Source organism: Mandrillus leucophaeus, unplaced genomic scaffold (assembly GCF_000951045.1).
Source record: "Mandrillus leucophaeus isolate KB7577 unplaced genomic scaffold, Mleu.le_1.0 Scaffold38, whole genome shotgun sequence".
Classification (NCBI taxonomy): Eukaryota; Metazoa; Chordata; class Mammalia; order Primates; family Cercopithecidae; genus Mandrillus; species Mandrillus leucophaeus.
In genome coordinates this window covers 3,827,880-3,851,293 of record NW_012104031.1, presented here as the reverse complement: position 1 = coordinate 3,851,293, position 23,414 = coordinate 3,827,880, and the positions used below count along the sequence as shown (strand labels likewise).

General features: G+C 54.0%; 1 protein-coding gene across 1 annotated transcript in view; it reads right to left on the bottom strand.

Moving 5' to 3' along the window:
• The window catches only part of SYT2 (synaptotagmin II), a 49,836-nt gene extending 30,470 nt beyond the window's left edge, over window positions 1-19,366 (bottom strand). The window contains exon 1 of the mRNA XM_011990516.1: window positions 19,208-19,366. The gene's annotated coding sequence lies outside the window, so the exon portion shown is untranslated. The remainder of the gene's footprint in view (window positions 1-19,207) is intronic.
• Window positions 19,367-23,414: the final 4,048 nt, after the last annotated feature.

The window sequence follows — 23,414 nt, the reverse complement described above, 5'->3', positions numbered from 1 at the left end:
CTGCATGGTGTGTGTCTGTGTAGTGTGGTGTGTTTGTGGGGTGTGTGGCATGTAGGTTGTGTGTGGTGTGTCTGTATGGTGTGTCTGGTGTGTCTGTATGGTGTGTCTGGTGTGTATTAGGGTGTGTGGTGTGTAGTAGGTTGCGTGTGTGGTGTGTGTATGGTCTGTGTGATGTGTAGTAGGGTGTGTGGTGTGTAGTAGGGTGTGTGGTATGTGTGTCTGGTGTGTGTGGCGTGTAGTAGGGTGTGTGGTGTGTGTCTGTGTGCTGTGTGTGGTGTGTATGGCACGTAGCACGGTGTGTGTGGTGTCTGGTGTGTATTAGGGTGTGTGTGGTGTGTAGTAGGGTGTGTGTGTGGTGTGTGTGGTGTGTATTAGGGTGTGTGTGGTGTGTAGTAGGGTGTGTGTGTGGTGTGTGTGTGATGTGTGCCTGTGTGGTGTGTGGCATGTAGTAGGGTGTGTGGTGTGTGTGATGTGTATCTGTGTAGTGTGTGTGTCTGTGTGGCATGTGTGGTGTGTATAGTGTGGTGTCTTTGTGGTGTGTATGGCATGTAGTAGGTTGTGTGTGTGGTATGTGTGTGGGGTGTGTGGTGTGTAGTAGGGTGTGTGTGTGGTTTGTGTGTGGTGTGTGTGGCGTGCAGTAGGATGTGTGGTGTGTGTGATGTGTGTCTGTGTACTGTGTGTGTGTGGCATGTGTGGTGTGTGTAGTGTGGCGTCTTTGTGCTGTGTATGGCATGTAGTAGGTTGTGTGTGTGGTGTCTGTGTGGGGTGTGTGGTGTGTAGTAGGGTGTGTGGTTCATGTGTGGCATGTAGTAGGGTGTGTGGTGTGTCTGTGAGGTGTGTATCTGTGTGGTGTGTGTCTGTGTGCTGTGTGTCTGTGTGGTGTGTGTGGCATGTAGTAGGGTGTGTGTCTGTGTGGTATGTGTTGTGTGTAGTAGGGTGTGTGTGTGGCATGGGCTGGGAGTGTAAGGGGAGGGGGCATTGCCAGTGTGCGGGGAGGAGGACAGGGGAGCGGGCAAGGGGAGGAGGACAGGGGCGCGGGCAGGGGGAGGAGGACAGGGGCGCGGGCAGAGGCAGGAGCAGGGGCAGGAGCAGGAGCAGGAGCCCTGGCTGGGTGGCAGGTGCCCCGGCTCAAACTGCAGGAAAGTAGCTGGAGAGACCACCGCCTCCTCCCCAGCCCACTTCCTCCCCAGCCCACTTCCTCCCCACAGCCCGGCCCCGGCGAGGAGACCTAGTGGTGCCCCCTGCTGTGCGTCCAGGAGCCTGCCGCCTGCCTCCAGCCCCATCTCCACCCAAGCCAGGCCCGCGCCCTCCGCACACAGCCGCACCACAGCCAGGCTGCACTGCCTCCCAGGCCCAGTCAATGCTCACACCCTGGAAAGGAGGAGGTGGGCAACCGGTGGGAGGCTGGAGGCAGAAGGAGGCTCCATTAACCCAGTAATGGAGCAGGACATCAGCACCGTGGCATCTGCTAGCTGGCAGCACTGGGAAGGGGGTCCTGTTTCCATCTCTCAGGCCCAGCTGAGATGAGTGACAGCAGCCAGTGCAGGGACATGGCAGAGAATGCCAGAAAGGCTGTGTATGTGTAGGAACACCATCTCTGAATGTATAAACATGCATGAACTGGCACTGTGAACATGTATGCAAGCAAACATTGTGTGTAGGTGCGTTACACTGCCATATGCGGGAATGTGAGAAGCCCTAGGGAAGGGAGGGCTGGAGGGCTGGAGGTCTCGGGCCACACCACTTGTCCAGGAAGCTGAGGTGATAGCTACAGGCCCTGTATGTGGGTAATGGGAGGGGGTGGACTACGGTGCGGGTCAACTTACAGCCTCGGGGTTGGAAGAGACCACAGGGTCACCAGCCCCCACCCTCCCTCTGCAGCAGCGGCATCTCTTGCCAGACCCTCTGTCTCCAAAGGTGGCACGAGGTCTGGGACCTGAAAGAGGTATCAGGAGACCTGGTTTCTCTCCCCTTCTTTCCATCCTTTGGAAAGTGGCTTTGCATCTCCCAAGATAGCCTCTCAGCTTTCATTTTTATGTTTTTGAGACAGGGTCTCACTCTGTCGCCCAGGCTGGAGAGCAGGGGTGCAATCACAGCTCACTGCAGCCTCCACCTCCCAGGCTCAAGGGATCCTCCTGCCGCAACCCCCATGAGTAGCTGGGACTACAGGGGCACCACCATGCCTGGCTATTTTTTGTAGAGAAGGGGTCTCACTATGTTGCCCAGGATGGTCTCAAACTCCTGGGCTTAAGCAATCCACCTGCCTCAGCCTCCCAAAGGGCTGAGATTACATGCCTGAGCCACTGCATGCAGCCTAGATAGCCTCTCAGCTTTTAAAACCCAGCGTTCTGAGATGCTTGGAGAGTTCTACCTCTGAAGGTGAGTGGCACAAAGGGTGGTGGGGTCATGAGAGAATGCAGGTTTTAGAACAGCTGGGGCTGCTTTCCAACCTGACACTTAGCAGCTCTGCAGCCCTGGGAGATGAGTTCATTTCCCTGGGATCATTTCTTAGCTATGAACCAAGGGTCAAGTGCCTGTCTCACAGGGATGTTATGAGGATTGAAGAGGCCACGTGTGCTGGCACAAAGTGCACCCTAAATAAATACTCATTTCCTTTCCTCGGTTCTCCTCTCAGTGGGGCTAGGCTGAGTCCATGCTGACCGTGGACTCAAGGACAGACCTTGTGTTCCCCACAACGAGGGCTGCAGTGCTCGCCAAGCCAGGGATTCTGAACCAGCCCAGGAGGGCAAGGGTTGCTGCAGAGGTTGTGCGGCTGGGGAGCCTGAGGCCCAGAATTCTCTTCCCTGGCTCTGTGTGTTCCTCTCGCAGAGACTGTGCCACTTCTGCCTGGTGTCAAAGGTACTTGTATAAGCAGCTCAGCTCCCAGAGGACCACTAGGGCTGTGAGGTGGGAACATGTCTTGTTTATGACTGCATTTCCTGCCAGCTCCCAGAGCAGCAGCTTGATTGCTGAGCCTGGCAGCAGGTCACAGAGGAGGTGGGGGATCTCACCAGGCACTGCCCCCCAACTCTGGCAACCTCCGTCCCATCAAGCTCCCTGCCAAAGGACAGAAGAGAAACCCCAAAGGTGAAAAAGGCACCCTGTCTAGGTCAGACCCTGACACCCAGGGCCTGAGTGGTCATGGCGGGGGTGTGAACAGGCAGGTGTACTGCCTTGCGGGGCTCCACTATAGGCAGGCGGGCCCATGGCTCCCCACGGGGAAAGGAGGTCCAATGCAGCTCAGGTTCTCCAGAGAGTAATGCGCAAAGGAAGGGCATGAAGACCACTTCCCTGATTAATGAGGGGCTCACCAAGAATTGTCTGCCTTACCCAACCTTGAAAATAACCCCAAGCCTGTTTAATTGCTTAAAAATCCACTCTCATCTGATCTTCACTTTCCTTTCCTCCAAATCCCGTGGCAAGCTCCATGCTAAGTGCTGGGAATACAAGATGAATAAAACCCAACCCCATCCCGAAGCAGCTCACGGGGAGATGACAGAGCTCAGGCCTTTGGGAGGTGCAGCAGATGTGGTTCTGCCCCTTGACAGAGGAGACAACTAAGGCTCAGAGATCAGCTTGCCCAAGGCCTCACGGTGCACTTGAACCCTGACTTCCTAGCACCCAGCCCAGGGCTCTTTCCTTCCCAACAAAGAGCCCCAGCGAGCTCCTCAAGCACACTGGGAAGGTGGGTCTAACGGGAAGATCACAAAGGCACTGGGCTCAGAGGTAGGTGCCAGAGGCAGGGAGGGAGGCCACGGTGCCCACTCCGTGCCAGCAGCGTATTCATTTCATCCGCGCCCTGTGAGGTGGGGACTGTGATTCCCATTTTGTAATTGAGGAAACTGGGCCTCAGGGGGAGTGAAACAGGTGGTTCGCTCATAGCACCCTTCCCCAGAGGATGGAAAGAACTGTACTCGAAGGTAGCAGAGTAGCTCGCTTTGGGCCACACCGGGACCTGGGAGAGGTCATGAGCCATCTGGGAAGCCCAGCCTGCTCTCGGTGGGAGCTGGGAGCCAGCACCCAGGCAGGGAGCCGGCCAAGGAAGGTGCAGTCTGGTCCTCCTATTTCCAAGAGCACCTCCATCCTTCCAGATGCTGGCCAGGCCCCAGGGACAGAGATGTGCCCATCACTCTTCAGACAGAGATGCCCATTATCACCAACACCTCTGACAGCTCATGGTCTCCAGACACTAAAGTGGAGCATGCAAGTCCCGGGGGCACAATTAGGTGCTCCGAAGAAGCCAGCTCTCTCCTGCCTGACCGGGGGCTGGGACAGACATGGGAGATAGGGGCCAGGAGGGATGAACCATCACCTCAAAGCACCCATGGGCTGGAGGAGGGGAGCAATGAGGGGGAGAACTCCAAATTGGAAAGTCTCAACTTGGAATTCTATGTGGATCCAAACCTAGAAGACAGCTCTGCTGAGGAAGAGGAGCCAAGTGAAACACCAGGTGCAGCCAAGTGGGGTGAATTAGCACCTGGGCTCTGGGCAGACTGACCTGGATTGGAGTCTCGGCTCTCCCACTTTTAGCAATGGGAACTTGAGCAGGTTGCTTAACCTTTCTGGGCCTCAGCACTCCATCTGCAAAATGGGAATGATAACGGAAGCTGCCGCACAGGGCTGCGAGGCTTAGGAGCACTGTATGGCATTATGTCCATGGCTGGTTCCTGAGCCAGGCTGGGCACGGGCCTGTCAGAAGCACATGGGGATGGTTCCAGTGAAGTGGTGGGGCAGCCTCTCTGCTAATCTCCTACTAAGGACCAGGTTAAGCCAACACCCTTTTTTTTTATTTCCTGGGATAATTCAGGTCTCTCTTAATAAATGGTCCTCCTTCTACCCATGCCTTTAGCTCCAGCCCAGACGGCCTTCTTGATATCCACTTCTGGGCCAAGTCCTCTCTTCTGAGACCATCCTGGGCAACTATGTTGCACTATCCCTGGCTTCTTTCCTGGTCTGTGGTTGTCAGACACCCACCCAGGTGGACGTCTGTTGCCTGGAGACTGGACAGCCTCTTCCAAGCCCACCTCATCTCCTCCTAAACCTTGGCCCCTGCTGCTCTTTCAGGAAGCCTTTCCTCAGGGGCCGCCTGGTTCGAGGCGCCTTTGCCCTGTGGTTCTCAGCAGAAGCGCCTGTGCATCATGGGAAAGCCGGCTGGCGATGGGATGCACGGCGCTCCGTTAGGGTCTGCACTGGAGTACAAGCCAGGACACTGCACTATCCCTGGTTTCTTTCCTGCCCCTGTGTCCAGACACTGCCAAGCCTTTCCCCCTCCTCCAGCCCCTCTTCCCCAATACTCAGGCCTCTCAGCAGCCACGGCTTCTCCAACCGTGGCTGCTGAGTCTCTATTTTGGTTGCTCAAGTTTTCAAGTTCTCATTTGTGGGTATCTGACCGCATCCTCCTCTCAGAAGTCAGCAGAGTCTAGCTGTTCTTCCTCTAGCTGCCACTCCCATCCTATAGATGACAACACTGGGATGTGAAGAGGTGAGGTTGCCCAGACTCCCCAAGGATGTCCCAGCCAAAACCTACCCCTAGTGTGGTGGCTCACGCCTATAATCCTGGCACTTTGGGAGGTTGAGGCCAGCCTGGGCAGCACAGTGAAACCCCATCTCTACAAAAAATTTAAAAATTCAGCAGGCATGGTGGTGCGTGCCTGTAGTCCCAGCTGCTCAGGAGGCTGAGGTGGGAGAATCACTGGAGCCCAGGAGTTTGACATTAGGTGAGACCGAGCCATGCCAGCGGGCCAGCCAAGCGGCCATACCCAGCAGGCAGCTGGGCGGGCAGGTGAATTGCTCAGAAGTGATGCCAGAAGTCACTAGCACAAAAGAATAATCCACTGGGGAGAGTGTGGGCATCAGAAGAAATCCAGAGATGGGCTTCTAGAAATATCAGCATTTGGAGGATTTGTAGAGAAAGAGGAAAGCCAGGGAGATTGGGGAATGACCAGGAATGGGAGGAAAGCTCTGAAGAACAGAAAAGGACTCCATGGCCATATAGCTGTTACACTGGAGGGGCAGGCAGGGGCTGGGAGGGGACAGGGATCCTTCTGGGGAATTTCTTTGGTGATTATACAGGTGCATGCATATACCCATAAGTTGTGCACTTTGCTGAATCTAAGTTATAACTCCATCAAAAGAAAAACGAATGTGCACAGCAGAAAGAGCTGGGGGCTGACCCCTGGCTCCCACACACTCTGGCTTGAGCAGGTGCTGGAGGACACCATGGAGAGAGGGAACATAGATCCTAATGGAGCGTCGTGCATCCCATCGCCAGCCGGCTTTCCCATGATGCACAGGCGCTTCTGCTGAGAACCACAGGGCAAAGGCACCTCGAACCAGGCGGCCCCTGAGGAAAGGCTTCCTGGAAGAGCAGCAGGGGCCAAGGTTTAGGAGGAGATGAGGTGGGCTTGGAAGAGGCTGTCCAGTCTCCAGGCAACAGACGTCCACCTGGGTGGGTGTCTGACAACCACAGACCATGATGGGACTCCTCACAGCCACCACCCTGGAAAGCGCAGGGATGACAGCTGACTTGGGAAGGTGATGACACAGCCGAACACACTCCTGGCTCCAGAGACACCCTCCACAGAGCCTGACCTAGGGCAGGAGAGCCTCCCTGGTCCAGGACGCCAGAGGCCTCTAGGCTTTTCCTCATAGGAGCAGAAGCATCGTTCCACACCACGGGCCCCAACAAACATTTGAGAAGGGGCCATTGCCCTGCCTAGCAGTAAAATACACAGGGCTCTGGCCTCCCTGCTCTGGGCCAGAGGAGAGGGGGAATGGAAGTGGGCAGAGGACTGTCCTTCATATGACCACTGGTGACAAACACTGTGTCCTGCAGAGCACGGCCCAGAATAAAGCACCTCCACCCACACACACGGCATTCGGCAGCTGCAGGGCCCAGCCCCACACCATTTCTGAAGGTCGACACACAGCACATATCACAGCCGAGGAAACTGACAGTCAGAGAGAGGAAGGGACTTGTCCGAAGTGACACAGTAAGAAGCCTGCCTCCCAATCCAGTGCTCTTCCAAGCTGGCAAAATCCTGAGCCTCGGAGAGGCTTAACGAGCTGCCTGCCTACCAAAGCCGGCATGGGTGAGCATCTGTGGCTCTCTGGAACCGCACAGAGTTCCCATCACCCTGCGGATGACCCCTGCTCGGAGCTGTAACTGTAAGTGGAATTCCCGGGGTAGCTCCCATCAGACCCTGACTCCCTGGAGCTGGCAACAGAGAGCCGGCATGTAACCGTCCCTGTAGACGGAGCTAGCGTGCAGCAGGGTTTCTGATGTTCTGCTGCAGGCTCACTTCGCACTTGAGAAGCAGGAACGACTTCAGTTTTTTTCTAGCAGCTTCTCAGCTCTTCCCAGTGGCCCCTCCCCCAAGCAAAGTCCCCTGAGAAGAAAAAATCACACCACATCTTTGTGGATCAACGGTGCCTCTGCCCCTACCCACGACACCACGCGTGGTTCCTCATGAAGAGTGACTTGTGGCTCCTTCGCAGCAGTGCGGGCTGGAGGCGGAAGATGGACGAACCCACTGCTGGGGTCTCCTCTCTTCATGTGAGAAAACAGATTTAGGCTCAAACCGAAGGAGGGTTTTTGCACAGTCAGCACCACCCATTGATGGGTTCATGGTCCCAGGAGGTAATGAGTGCTCCATCATTGGGAGCATTCAAGCTGAGGTTAGCACACTATTGGGAGGGATGTTATAGACAGGACTCAGGAAAGGGGACACAGTGTTGGCCTAGATGAAACTTGAGGTCCCCCTTCCAACCCTGAGAAGAAACCCTGTCTCTACTAAAAATACATCTAAATCTCTGACATCTCTATCCCAGTCCTTGCTGCTGACTGGCCTCATTCGCCAGGCCCTGCTGGTTTGCCAGGCAGTTTGTCCTCAAGGAGAAGTAGCTGCCAATCACATGGGGACCACAAGAGTTTCCTTTATGACATCACCACCCTGCAGGAAGGGGCTGAGGTGGGATAAGAGGGGAGAAACAAGACAGAAGGCAGCACCTGAGAAGGGGCCAGCTCCCGAGGGCCTGCAATCGGCAGTGTTGCCACCAGTAGGTAATTTGTGGGGCACACTGCCGTGGGGGTCTGAGGAAGCCACATCTGGGCCCAGAAGGGAAACAGCCCAGTTCTGGCCTCCTGACTGGGGTGGGGGACTGTCAAGGGAAAAATGAGCCCAACCTAGCTCTCTGAGGTTCGTTAGAGAAAAAGGTGAATGTTGAAGACGTGTCATGGCAGGCAGCTCATTAAGCCCACGGAGCTTAAAAATAGTGAGACACGCAGGCATTGGGGGATGGAGAGCTGGGGCTGAGACTCCGGCTCATCACACTAGAGGCAAGAACAGCAAACCTGGGAGAAACCGACTCTACAACCAGTGGAAGAAAGGCTGTGTAGCCATCGCCGGATCCCTGGGTAAGCCTGGAGCCCAGGCCTACTGGAAATGTCAGACCCTGTTCTGTCGATGAGAAGACTAAGCCCAGAGGAGGGCGTTCCCAGGCATTATCCAACAGGCTCCACTGCTCTCCATGCAGGGGAAGAGAGGAGACACAGAGACACAGACCTGCCCCGGAGGAATCCAGAGCCCAGCTGCCCAGAGAGGCTCCACCTGATTTCCCTGGGTCTGGGCACCCCCTTAAAAGCCCTTTATGCCGTATTTCCTTTCAGTCAAGTGACGCAGGCTTTGGGACCAGACAGCCTTTGCTCAAATCCTTCCACTGTTCTCTCCCGGCTTGGTGGCCTTGGAGGCATTATTTCCCTGTCCTGGATGTGCTTCCTCTTCTATAAAGCAGAGACACTACAAATTCCCACCACAGAGGGGTAAATGCACCATCCTGTATGTTATGTGCTTGGCACAGGACCTGCGGTGCAGGAGGCACTCTGACCGGTGGGATCCAGGAAGTAAGGAATATGGACTAAAGGGAGGGCCAAGGAAAAGTTTACAGGATGTGGCCTTGCAGTTGGAAGATGCAGACGCACCTCGCTTGGTGCTGCCAGGTTGGGTTTGCAGAATGCAATGAATGCTCTTGCTGACTAAGGATGCGGAAAAGTGAACTGGGGAATCATGACCTAGGGGAAGCCACTAGGTCAAATACTGATTCCTGTTTAAGTCAACTAACATACGCTGGGCACCCAGTGGTTGCCCAGCACTTTCCCATCAATGATCCCAAACCAGGATCTAGGTAGGCCAAGCCTCCAAAGGCGGCTGGGTAGTTCAATGGAATGAGGGCTGCAGGGACTCCAGAGGGAGCAGGACTCCAGAGAAGGGGAGCCGGGGAAGACTGAGGGGATGTGTAGGTGAGGTGGCTCTCTTCTGGCTCAGAGAATAGACGGTCCTCAGCCCACACCAAGGGCTCTATAATAGAAGGGAGGCCTAGGGTGGGTTCTCCCCTCTCCCCGTCTTCATCCCACTCAGCCCCTACCTGGCCTTGAGCACACTGGGTAGGAGAAGTGTTGCTGAGCACAGCAGTGACCTGAGGCCCTGGGCACCCATCCCAGCTTAGCTCCCCAGGGGGCTCCGGTTGCTGAGGAAGAACATAGAACTTGTATAGGATGGGAGAGCTGGAAGGAAACTTAGGATCAATTGTGCCAGCCTCTAAATGAACGCTGGGGAAACCCAGAGATAGAAAAAGGAAATTACTACCCCTTCCAAGCCAGTGAGAGAGCCAGAGCTAGAATCCAGGGCTCTTTCCATGATATTGCACCTCCCATCTCAGCCCTGTCTCTTAGGAAATGCCATGTTGAAGCTTTAGGTATTGGGGAAATTTAACTGAGGCTCAAAGGGACACAAATTCCCTAAAGCCACATGGTGAGTCAGACATCGAAATGCAAAGTGTCTGGTCCTTTCCCAGCATCCAACAAACTTTTCTTGGGCACCTACTACAGTCAGGCTGGGAGCACTTTCAGACATTCTCTCACTTAAACCTCCCATGTGGGAGCAAGCTGGTGGCAGAGTGAAGGGCCAGAGGCCAGGGTCCAAATCCTGGCTCTCTTAGCTGAGTCTCCTTGGACAAGTCCCTTGATGTCCCTCAAATGATGCCTCCATTTCTTCACTTTTTAAGAGGGGGATACATAATAGTACCTACCTCATAGAGTATAGTGATAATTAAAGGAGATTATCCACACAAAATACTTAGAACAGAGCCTCATAATATAAATATACCATTTAAAAATAAGTATACCAGCCGGGCACGGTAGCTCATGCCTATAATCCCAGCACTTTGGGAGGCCAAGGTGGGTGGATCACCTGAGGTCGGGAGTTCGAGACCAGCCTGACCAACATGAAGAAACCCTGTCTCTACTAAAAATACAAAATTAGCTGGGCATGGTGGCACATGCCTGTAATCCCAGTTACTTGGGAGGCTGAGGCAGGAGAATCACTTGAACCTGGGAGGCGGAAGTTGTGGCGAGCCAAGATCGTGCTATTGCACTCCAGCCTGGGCAACAAGAGTGAAACTCCATCTCAAAAAAAAAAAAAAAAAAAGTATACCATTTGACAATCCTACATATACCCAAGAGAAATGAAAACACATATCCTTATGAAAATCCTTCCACAAATGTTGATAGCAGCATTATTCAGGGTAGCTGAAAAATGGAATCAACTAAATGTCCATCAACTGATGAATGGAGAAATAAAACGCAGTATATCCACACAATGGAATGTTATTTGGAAATAAAAAGAAATAAAGTACCGATACATGCTTCAGCATGGCTAAACCTTGAAAGCACTATGTGAGTGAAGAAAGCCAGTCACAAAAGACCATGTATTATATAGTTCCATCTAAATAAAATATCCAGAAGGTGCAATTTCATAGAGACAGAAAGTAGATGATTAGTTGGCTAAGGCTGGGAGGAACGGAAGAATCAAGGGTGACTGCTAATATGTATGGAGTTCCTTTTTAGGGGTGAAAAAATGTTCTGAAATTAGATTGTGGTGATGGTTGTGCAATTCTGTGAATATATTAAAAACTATTGAATTGTGCACTTACATGGGTAAATTGTATAGTATGTGAATTATATCTCAATAAAGCTGTTTTTAAAAAGTAAATATATATTTATGAACTTTCATAAATAAGATAGTAAATCATATCCATTCCAATTTAATGATAAGGCTCAGAGCGAGTCAGTAACTTGCCCAAAGCCCCATGGCTAGTAGGCTGCAGGACCTGACTTTGGACTTTGTGTTGTCTGGACTCCTTGTCAGGAGTCCAGACAACACAAAGCTTGACTCCTGTCAAGTTCCTAAGACCTGATCCAGCCCAGACTCATGGAGAGCAGGTCTGCCCTTATATATCTTGGGGAAAGCCTCCATTCCCTGTCCCAATGAGGCCATTCAAGAAGTTCTCCCCGCCCTCTAATCTAAACCCATTCAACTTACAAGGGATGATGTTCAGGGGGATTTGAGGTCAGGAGCAGGGTCACAGGAGACAGGCACTGGAAGGGAAACCTACATTTCTAGCCAATTCTGGATGTCCTCTTTAGGGAAGCCTGGGGAAGGGGGCAGATGAAATATAGTGGACTTCAAGACATGAGCCCACAGTTGATTTTGGGGGTGACCTTGGCCAGGAAACCTCAGCTCTGGGGTTCTTGGTAAAATGATATTCAGGAAGAAGCTCTGGGGAAAGCTCCGGAAGCAGACATTTCTAAGGCCATTTCTAAAGTGGCCTTCCCTCTGCATATTCACAACTCACCCCAGATGACCAGGTGGGAAGTCTGTAGGGCAGTGGGCATCACTTGGTTGCTTGCTTGGGTATACACAGGCTGGCCACTCCCATGGTTCTTGGCAGAGGATACTGGGGCCAAACCATGAGGCCCTAACCTAACCATCAATCCAATACTGTGAGCAGGTCAGACTGGCTCTTCCTCCCAGTCAGGAAGGAGGCAAGAGGAGGAAGCGACAAGGGCACTAACAGTCAGGGTCCTTGTCTTACCTGGCAAGAAGGATGCTGACTGTGATATTGACTCAATGTGCTGCTTCTGGTCAGCCCCTGCCTGCCTCCCTGCACTGTGGATAGTCCGGTTGCAGGTGGTAGGGGGAAGGAGCTCCCACTTTTGACATCCCAGGGAAGGTATCACCTCCGTCTGTCTGGGGCTCATGGCCAGGGTGTCCCAGCTTGAAGGAGAGGTTCTCCTGCCCCCTTCTCTGCTTCTACAACTATAGACTGCATTCAGAAACACGCCTTCTCCCTTGCTAAGGAGCATTAGGAGATACAAAACCACCATCTTTTTCCAGGTGAAATAAGGAAGAAGAGAAAATGAGGAGGGCCATATTCAGCTCAGAGCCACCCAGAGTCCAAGTGGGCCTCACTGGGAGAGCAGTCCACTGGGTCTGGTGCCATTGGAGAAAGCCCAACATGCCAGGACCTCAGCCAGAAAGCCAGCATGTACTCCAGAGCAGGGGCAGGAAGAGGCCAACCTGTGCATCCGCTATGCTCACTGGCTTTTTCAGACCATCATCCACCTCATTTGATTCCAGGACATCTTGGGAGAAGTGAGGAAGACAGGCATCCCTCTCCACATTTTTTAATGGGGACCACTGAAGTCCAAGAGATAGGGAAAACCCGCTCGCCTGGGGCGATGTGCAGTAACTTAATAGGGGGTTCACTGGGTTGTAGATTCTCCTCATTAAAGCCAATCATATCCCTGCCTTGCCCACTCCCAGCTCTGCTGCTAAGTTTATCTACAAAATGTCCGTCAGTTTTCAGAAACACCATAACAACACTCTTTATAGCACTTGATAGCGAAATCTGTATAACACAGTGTGTCAGGCACTGCCTATTCTTAGAGCTATATGTAAATAGTCATACATCAAATCCTCATGCCAACCTGATGGCAAGCTATTTCATTTCCATTTTACAGATGAGGAAACTGAGGTAACAAGTGTTTAAATAACTTAGCCAAAGTCCCACAGATAAAAAACTGGAGGAGCTGGCATTTGAATACAGGCAACCTAGCCCTAGCATCTGAGGTTTAACCACTGTACAACAGTGCCAAGCACATACAAGTACAAGGCTCCACATGTTCCAAGTCACACTAAGACATGGACTAGGGGCCGGGCAGATGGTTCACACCTGTAATCCCGGCACTTTTTGGAGGCTGAGATAGGAGGATTACTTGAGCCCAGGAGTTCGAGCCCAGCCTGGGAAACATGGTGAAACTCTGTCTCTACCAAAAAATAAAAAATAAAAAAAACAAAAACAAAGAAAAACCTCCCAAAACAAAAATTATCCAGGCATGGTGGTGCACACCACAAGCTATGTGGGAGGCTGAGGTGGGAGGATCACCTGAGCCTCAGGAGGTGGAGGCTGCAGTGAGCCATGATCACACCACTGCACTCCAGCTTGGGCGACAGAGTGAGACCCTGTCTCAAAAACCCTGAAAACCAAACCAAAAACCATGGACTGCGGCGCAGCTCAGGACAAAGTACACATGCAGGAAGTCCACATAAGTCCAGGAGCTGGACTGTGCTCTCACCCAGGCACCATGTGCTGGGGGCGGGGACGGGGGACAGGCTGCAATCTGTCTCTGAGCAGCCGGCTGCCCTCAAGTCCCAGCCCAGCCGAGCAGTGGGGAGCAGGTTGAAGGCAGGCTTGGAGCTGGCAGGCTCGGTCTGCCCCGCTGTGAGCGGCAGCGTTGAGAGACTCTCCTGCCGGCCGCTCATAGGTGCTGCAGTATCTCTCCTGGCTGCAGAGCTGGCTGGGCTAAGGCAAGGCCAAGGGCCCTCCTTGCCCCCTTTCACCCTCTGCCCCTCCCTCAGTGCCCGGGGCCAAACTAAGGGCTTAGGAAGCTACTCTGGCTTTCTGGTCTCCAAGGACTGCCAGCCCTGATGATCAATTTGGTGGCTGTGGGACCAGGTTTAGGCTTGGGTGGCAGCACTGACCTACAGGAATGTCACTGTGGCCCCTTCAGGGACAGGTAACAAACCTGGCTCATTCCCAAGACAGTAAGGAAGTCCAGTGGATCAGCTCCCACAGTTGTCCACCTAGTAGATTTGCCAACAGCGGGCAATTCCCCTGGTAGGAAGTCCTTCTTGTACCTCACATGAGCCCTTCCTGCTGCAGTATAGCCCCAGTACCTTCTACTAGAAACTCTTCTGCTTCCAAATGCACCCTTTGTTAAACTGCTAAGCTGTGATTCCATGAGCAACGCAGCCATCACAAAAGCCACTGAAGCAGACAGCAGCTGCTACAGGGTTCAAGAATTCCACTCCGGCTGGGGAAGGCTGTGGGCTTTGCCCCTCCTCTCCTCCCTCCCAGCCCCTCCCCAATCTCAGGACAGACAGAAAAGAGGAGCAGGATGTGGAGAAGAAAAATGGAAAGATAACAAAACAAAAGCAGAAAAAAAAATTCACAGCCTCTCTTGACCTGCCAAGGACTTTTTCCACATCTTTCCCTAGGCTCAGGGACCCAGATAAGGAAGCAAGCCTTTCTCACAGCTTCTGCAGCTTCTGCCTGAGAGACCCGCTCAATGGGCCATCTGCTCGGAGGTCTTTCTGCAAAAGCTTCAAAAGTTCCATTTCTCCAGGGAGCTGGAAGCTGGGGAGGTGTCAGCTCCAAACAATAAGGGAAATTTATTAGGGATCAGGGCTTCTGGGAGGATGGTGCCTGCGAATGGGGCCGGATGCACTCCGAGATACAAAGGGTTATTTAATGTGGAACATCCAAAGGCTCCTTTAGAAGTCAAATCCTCACAACCAAGGCCCTACACGCTGCAGTCTTCCTTTTCAGAATGACTCCCCACCACCCTACCCTGTTAGCCCCTACCCACCCCATCCCAAGTCAGACTTACTCCCTATCCTTTGCCACTGGGCAAATATTGACTTTCTTTCACTCAGCCTTGTCAATGGAAGTGAGACCACTGGGGCTGGCTATTGTCTCCCTCCTCTCTCCTCTCAGAGGGCAAAGCAGGCTGTCAGCCTCAACAGCTCTGAGCAGGGGCCAACTGAGACAAGCTGAGAAAGCAAAGCGTGGTCTTGGAAGTAATATTTCTGTCTTTTGGTCTTTTGTCTTTCTGTCCTCCCTCCCTTCCCCAAGCCCATCTGGGTTTATTTTTTTCACATTTGGCTATCCTGCTGCCCTGTCTGGCTCAAGAGCAGCAGCGTGGCATAGCTGGCATAACTGAGAGAGCTCAGGCCTGGGAATGCAAGTGTCTGATACTGGGTCACCTTATGCTAGTTGTTTAATTTTCTTGGGCTTCCGTGTTCTATTCTGCAAAATGGGAAGGTTGGACCCCATGATTTCAGTATTTAGATCAGGAAGTTCCTTCCTGTCAGGACTCATGTCCTTTCTGCTGCAGTCAAAGCATTTTACCTTGTGCTCTGATTTTAGAAAAGATGGAAAATAACTGCTTGGTGCTTAACAGGGAGGAAGGAAAGAGCGTTGGACTGACGGTCTACAAGGGCCGGCAAGCTCCATCGCTGGTGCAACCCGCTGTGTGGTCCTGGGCAAGGAGCTCCCCCTCTCTAAGCCTCAGTTTCCCCATAATCAAAACAGAGGGCTGGATGAGATGATCCCACAGCCCCTTTCAGTGCCGCGTCCTGCCATGCCACTCATCTAACACATCCCTGTGGAAGGCGATGTCCCCCCCTCCTTCAGCCTTTTCTCCAAGGCTACATCTCACAGCCTTTCCTCATGACTAACCTTGAATGGAGGGATGCCACGCTGCTGGCTCGTGTTCCCTCATCATCAGGAGCCTTTTGTCAGCCACACTTCCCTCAGACTCACGCTTGCTTGGCCTTTGGCCTCTGTGGATGAGCTCTTCCTTTCTCCAGGCCCCATGACAAAGACCAGCGCATGCAAACTCCTGGAGCCTGAGGCCAGTGCACAGCAGAAGGACAACACAGAACACTGGGGCATTTTGGGGGAGCGTGTGCATGGTGACAACTGCAGGACTGTGAACTGTATCCCTGCTCCTCTAACTTGAGCCCTCTCTGTGATAACATAGAACCTCAAAAACCCATTCCTTGTACATTAGTCAATATCACACTAGGGACTTCCTATTCCAGGTTGGTAATATTCCCTTTTCACAGGTGAGATAATTGAGGCTCAGAGAGGTTGATAATTTGCCTGAATTCACAAAGATATTAAGGAGCAAGCCAAAATGGGGACCTAGATATATCTATCTGCAAAGCCTTTGCTTTTAACCATCAGCACTCTTACTGAGAAGGTGAGGTCATCGCCTCTCCCCAAGCTGACTTATAGGACTGGAATCAAAGAGCAGAGAACACCCAAAGCCTGAACGACTCCAACAAACCTCCCACCTCACCCCACGCCACCCCACCCCTCCCCACCCAGCCTCGGCAAAGGCAGAGCCAGAAGGGCCATGGATCAACAAGGCCAGAAGGACTTTGGGTCATCTAAACCAAGCTTTCGCTTCACATATGAGAAAACTGAGGTCCACAGTGGTGTGCGACTTGCCTAAGGTCACACAGCAAGTCTAGGGTAAACCTCAGTCCTGGCCATGGGGTCCTGGGAATCCTCCTCCAGGTTGAGCCAGTCCCTTTGCCACTCCTTCCACCTGGGTGTAGACATGCCTTCAGCCACTCACTCCAGGGACATCCAGCCTTATCCCTCTCTGCTTCTCAGTTGGTCCATTTCTAGAAGGTTCAGGCAATGGAGTAAAAGGCCCATTTTGTCGTAACCACAGAGGTGTGGCAGAGAGTGGGGAAGGAAGAACCAAAGGAAAACTGGTGTGAGCTTATTGGAAAGTCAAGCAGTCTCTCTGTTTCCCATGGAGTTTCTACTGCAGAATGGTCCTACTGGTCAGAGACAGAGAGACAGTGCTGACATTCCTATTCTGTAGCGAAGCTTTGAAGATGTTACGGGAAGATCACACTGCAAGTCCACAATCTTTCCCTGCTCCCCGTGGCCACTGCTCACAGCTGCCCTGCCACCTGCTTGCTACACAGTTTGTATTATTATTAACAATAGCTACCACTCATTGAGGACTTAGACAGCTCAGCATTGGACCAAGTATTTACATATGCTTCTTGTTAATCCTCATAAAAACCCTAAAATACCACCACTATTCTCATTTTGTTTTGACTACTTAGTAACTGAAGCTCAAAGATATGAAGTAATTTGCTCAAGGTCACACAGCCAATAACCAGTAGAGCCAAGGTCACCTGGGGAGTCCCTCCAGGGGTGTGCCGGGCTTTGAAATTCATACACAGTATTTGTCTCAAGTTATCTCAACTCTGGTGACAGAAGTGGGAGGGCAATGCATTGGAAATTCCTGGAGTCCACCTGCTCCCATCACCCAGCCAAGCCCACTTCCTGCTACTCAGACACCAGCCCAGAACTGCAGCCACAAAACTGTGCGGTTGCAAGGGCCTGAGAAGTTATCTAGTTCTACCTTCTCAATGTACAGGGGAGGAAAGCAAGAAAGGGCCTTGCCCAAGGTCACACAAGGTCACACAAATTGGAGGCTGAGCCTGTGAATTAAACTCAGCTCTCTTGTCTCAAACTGGGACTCATCCACAACACCCTAATGCCCAGTAAGAAGCCATTGTCTCATCTCAACTGAAGACAGAACCAGAGTTCATCCCAAAAAGGAGTTAGATTAGACTTTCCTATGGCAAGGACTGTCACATTGCACAATGAGGTGCTCTAGGCTATTGCAGTGGAGATCTTTTCTAAAACGAGAGGATTCCTTCAGATCTTCCTTATCTGAGGTGGATGCAGCCCTGTCTGGAGGTAGAGAGCAGACAGCATGACCTTGTGAGGTCCTTGACATCACCCTTTAACCTATGGTCATCTATCTGTCACAGCGAACCTTTCCCCAGGGAAGAATCCGTCCTCTGCAAAGAGGATGTGTAATGCTGGAAAGCCAGCCTTTCTCCCCATCAGCTGAATTCTGAGAGTGGGGAGAGATGACCAATGAACAGGCTGAGGGTGTCACAGCCCTGTTACTTTGGGGTGGGGGGTGCAGTAGGGGAGCTACAGTCTTCCCAGAGGCTAGGTCATTCTACCCAGCTGCACCCCACCCCCAACCTTTCAGTGGGTGACACCGGCAGGGTGTTGGGGCTGGGAGAAACCTCAGATACCTTAAATTCCAAACTCCATTTTCCAGATGAAGATACTGAGACCCAGAGCGGATCAGTGAGTTGCCCAAGGTCACAGGACAGGTCAGAATGGAAGCTTTCGGACTCTCCCTGGGGCGCTGGGTTCACAGCTCCACCTTGCCACCCCCTGCTCAGGAACTGAGCACTGAACTCACTTAAGAAAAGCCAGTGACCAAAGGCAGCGATTCCCAGGTAGAGGCTCGGGCAGGCATGCCCATGAGCTTGTCCCCCACGCACCCTCCCCCACCTCGTCCCCATTCCTGTCTTGGGCACCATGCGCCTCCATCATCTTGAGATTCAGAGAGGTGCAGCGGCTTGTCCAAGGTCACACTGCAAACTGAGTAGGACGCTGTTTCCACTGCCTAGCTGCCCCCCCCCATCGCTCGCCCAGGTCTCTGCAAGCTTGCCAGGATCCCCGGGAGCCTGCTTCCTCCAATGCACAGAGCTGTGGTGCGTGTCAAAGTGTGGGAAAGTTCCTGGGAGAGGAAGGGGTGGAAAATGCAGCCGCGCATCCCAACTCTGGACGGCTGCGGCAAGGCTGGGGGCTCAGAAAGGCAGCCAGCCCTGCGCACCGCGGATGCCTCCGGCACACCCCACTCTGCGCCAGGGGCTCCCCAGTGTTGCGCAAGCGTGGTCTTCCAGCTCCTCAGCGAAGCAGGCACGGCGGGGTCCTACGCGCCCCGCACCCACTTCTCCCCGCACGCCCACTTCATGCACCTCCCCACGCCCTTCCCACGGTTTCTCTGCGGCGAGGCGCCTTCGCTTCCCCACAGGTCCCCGGTCCCAGCACTAAGACACCGCGGCTTCTCTTGCCTTCTCTCCGCGTTGGACCCTGGCTCTCCGAGGGGAGAAACTGGTTGGGGGCGAGGGGTTCCCGAGATAATTCAGGACACCTCCCCCGGATCTAGCCAGGTAATTCCGACGCCCATGGATTTCCGGATTACAGTTCCCACCAAGGGCTCAGTCCTGTACTTAGTTTATCCCGCCGTGAGCGCCAAGCCCCAAAAGTCGGAGTGTCCCTGTCTGGCGACCCCGCGTCTGCCCGCGCCCCAGGCCCTAAGGGTGGCCACTGTCGGTCAAGGCGCGGCTTCGCTCTGGACTACTGGCTGCCCTCGTGGGGTGCCCTGCCTGGGGTTCCCTCTTACCCTGGGACGTTCCGGGCGCGTTCAGACTGCGCTGGTGGAGAGGGCGGGGGCGGGGACGCCTGGGGTCCTGAAGTCCAGGTCCCTCTTCCCACTTCTCCGCCGGCCCTGCCGCTGCGGCCCTCGCTCCCGCGATTCTCCCCCTCTCTCTCTTCTCTTCCTCTCTCTCTGCAGTAGTAACAACCTGATCCCGCTTCCCCCGCCCGCCAATTGAGATGCTCCTCACATCCGCCTGCACACAGCGCGCGCGTCCCCTCCGAGGGCGATCCCCGCAAACCTCGACGCAGGGCCCCCCGCCCCAGGCAATCCCCGCTGCGGGAGAGGGCGCCTCCGCGCGCCCACACCCCCCTTTCTCCAGTCCGGACTGCCAGCGGAGGAGGAAACGAGCGACAGGGGAAGGGGAGGTGTGTGCGGGAGGGACTAGGCTGGGGGAAGAGGGGTTAAACTGGCGCGGCCCTACAGAAGTTTGGGGAGGGCGGGGCCGGCTCCGCGCCCCCGGAGCCCTACGGGACTCCCCCGATTCTGCGGAGGAGTCCCCGCCAGCTCCGTGCACTCCTGCGACACTCCCCACCCCACCCGCCAGCCTTGAGTTTACAGCCTCTCAGGTCCGGGAATTGGCTGGGGGGAGGGGACACCAGGGAGGGGACCCCCTGGCTGTAGGGAATGGCGTGCGGGCGGGGGTGGAGGGAAACGATTTGCTTCAGGAGATACGGATGAAGGTTTTCCTGAGTCGAGGGAGAGAAGGGAGGGAGAAGAAGAGAGATGGAACAAAAGGCAGACGCTGGAGGGGAAGGGGAGCTGGGGAGTTCGCCCGGAGGACTCCGGCAGCCCGCGGTCCCCAGCCTCAGTCTGTCCCAGAGGGTGAGTGAGGTCAAGGCTGGTGCCAGGGCTCTTCACGGGCCACCTGGAGAGGGGAGAAAGGGGGATGGAGGGGTACGGGGTTGGGGGAGAGGAGGAAGAGCGTCTGCTGGCACAGGACCCTCTGCCTGCTCCCAGATAGGAACCCAGCAGAAGGGCTCTGCCATGGACCCAACACCTCCCACCTCCGCAGCTCTGCTTTTTCCCACTTGGGAAGGCGAGGCTGACACCCACTGTGAGCACCAGAAAGGGGCAGGGAGGACGGAGAGCCCGGGCAGCACTCCTGTGCCTCAATCTCACCCTTGGGCCGCACCCTCAGTCCCCTCAACCTCACCTCGGGGCCCCAGCTGGCCAGGTGGAATTTCTGCTGCTGTCTGGCCATTAACCACCCCTGACCCAGCTCCACCCTATCCTCGCCCTCTCCCCTCAACCTCTCCTTCACCCTCCATGCCGCTGCTTTCTGTTTGCCTTCTGCTCTGCACACTCAGGACCAGGACTCGAGTTTGGTGTTTGACCCAGGAGGTGACATTCCTCACCCCCCCCCCACCCCACACACACAAAAATCCTGTGTGCATGTGTGTTGGGGGGACAGTCATTCAGGGCTTTCCACGGCTTCTCATCCCCACAGAGTGTGGGGAACTGGGAAATTCCCAATACCCGCAGTGAATCCCCCTTCCTCCCCTCCTCTAGGCATCCCCCGCCCCAGGACATACACCTCACTCCCGAAGCCTGGGACTGCAGTGTTGCAGCACCCGCTGCTCCTGGCTGGGCTGGAGCCTCTCTTCAGAATGGCAGCAGCTCGCTTGTCACAGACCCTGGACTGCAGAAAAGCTGATTCAGGGATTTCCGGGCTGCTGGTCCTGTGGGGGAGTGTGCATCTGCATACCTGGGTGTTGGGAAGGGTGTGTGCGTGTGTTCATGTGTGGGCTGGGGGAGAGGACCCATGCCTGAGACCCTCTAGTCAGGTCTGCTGACCCCCTCACTGTTCTTCAAATGGAAAAGGGGACCTGGGGTCAAGGGCTCAAGGTCAGATGCTCAGCAGGAGGGCACCAGGGTTTTCCCCTACTCTGGTACACTCCTGTAACCTACCCCCACCATGCCACCTCACTCACACCGAGGAGGGGACCTGTCACCTGAGATGAGTATGTAGACTGAAGAGCAGTACCTGCTGCTCCTCTTCGGTTTCTCCCTGGGGAAAGAAGTGCTTCTTTTGTGAAATCTCCCCCAAAGCTTCTTTTGCTAGGAGGGAGGGAGGATGGGACTGAAATTTCATTCAGCAGGCTGGATGCAGGTTTGACTTTGGGATTTCCTGATGCTAAGGGTCTGGGGCAGCATCCTGCTTGACAGGAAAAACTTATGCCTTCACGATTGGAATGTAGTGCTGCTGGATGAAAAGGGATGGATGAAATGACCCTCAGGGTTCCTTCTGATAAAATGGACCAAGAGACGCCTGAGCCTTACGCAAAGCTGCCTCCAGTAAAATAAAGTCTAATTACAGAAAATAAAGCAGTTCTCTAAGGTTATGTCTGCTCCTTCTGAAAATACCATGTTTAATGTCTATGCTGCCTCCAATGTGCCCCTTCCCCTCTTGGGCAGAAGTGGAATTCTGATGGCATGTGGAAGGATCGGGTGACATTTGCACAGGCAGAGGCTAGGCCAGAATGGGGGAGGATGGAAACACGGTGGGTCCCTGGAGAAAACACAGCTGTGCTTCACTCAGAGCCCCCTCAGGCCTCAGAGGACCCTTCCCCTCATAGGGATGACAATGACAGCCTGACAGTCTTAATTTCACTTGATTCTTATTGACTTCCCCAGGAGGCAGCAGGGTGAGGAAGGGATAATTCTTCACTCCATTGAGCCACAGGGAGCCCCCAAAGGGTGGATGACTCACCCAAGGTCCTGATGTAGGTTAGGGCATGGAGCTGGGTCTTGTGAGTCTATGTAGGCTGGGTGTATATCTCGAGCTCCACCCTCCTCCCCAGGTGCTCCTTAGGTCCTGGCTGTCCATCCTACCTTTTCAGGCTTCCTGCTCCAGCATCTCTAGATGCAGCCCTTACCCACCTTCCAACTTCACCTGGCGCTGCCCACTCCCTCACTGTCTCCTTGCAGGGCCCAAAGGGCTATGCTCCTTCCTGCTGCGGAGCTTTTGTACATGCTGTCCTCCACACCCCACTACACCAGGCCAACCCCCTCCATCCTGCCAGTCCCAGTTACCTGACCCCTCTCCCTGTGTGCCCTGTGCTTCTCTGCAGCCCTCACCACACTTATCCCTCCTTGTTCTAGTCTCCCCCCAACAGTAGACTGTAAGCTCCAGGAGGGCAAGGACCCTGCTCACCTAGCCTACTGGCCCAGGGTAGGCACTCAGTAAACACCTCAGATGCTGCATCCTCAAATCCTTGTGTTGCTTCTGTATGCTGTATGACTACAGGCAAATTGCATAACTTCTCTACGCCTCAACTTTCTCACCTGCGACATGGGGATTTTGATTATAAAACAGACTTTTTGTAAGGATTAATGGGATAATATATATAAAGAGACTAGTTCAGTGCCATTCTTGGCATAGCAGTGTTGGCCTTGCTGGGGAAGACAGAGGGCTGAAGGAATAAGGGAAGGAGCCTCTTACTCCACCCTCAGCCTTCTCCCCCAGGGTTCTAACTATCCCTCCCCTCCCTGACCCCCAACTCCGTCTCCTCCGTAGCCTCACCTCACTTAGTGGATCCTGAAATCCTAACTTCTCCCTCTAGGCTTACTGGACAAGGTGGACAGCAGCTGAAGCCAGTTCGTCCCCACCGAGGCTTTGCCTCTCCAGGTCCGTAGTCCAAGCACAGGATTCTCTGCACTGTCCCTGGGTTGGCCTCAGGTGTCAGCACGAACAAACCCCAGGCCTGGAGTTGTGGTAGCAGGCATTGGCAGAACCATGGTGGCCAGGGTAGGGTTGGGGAGACTTTACCCTCCTTCATGATCTCTATCGGCATCCTCCCCAAAGTCACCTCCAAATAAGTCCACAGACTAACATAAAGGCCCCTTACCTCCCTTCCAATGAGATGGCAACTCCTAAACCCCTCCTCTACAGAAATGCTGGAGCTGCCCTGGAACTCTGGGCTCTAAGCCAGCGCTGCAGGATCAGGCTCCTGTTGCCCATATGTTTCCAGGGCCTGTAGAGGGAAGGGTCATGTTAGGAAGAGGTGCCTCAAAGAGTACTTTTGCAGTCTCCTGGGCCAGTTTTCTGTGGCTGTTCAGGTGTCCTCCTTTCTCTCTGAGCGATCTAGGCCTTAGTGAAGGCTGCTGCTTGGGAGGCTGGCGGCCCCTTCCCCCTAGCCATATTCCATGAGCACCCCCAGCAGCCGAACTC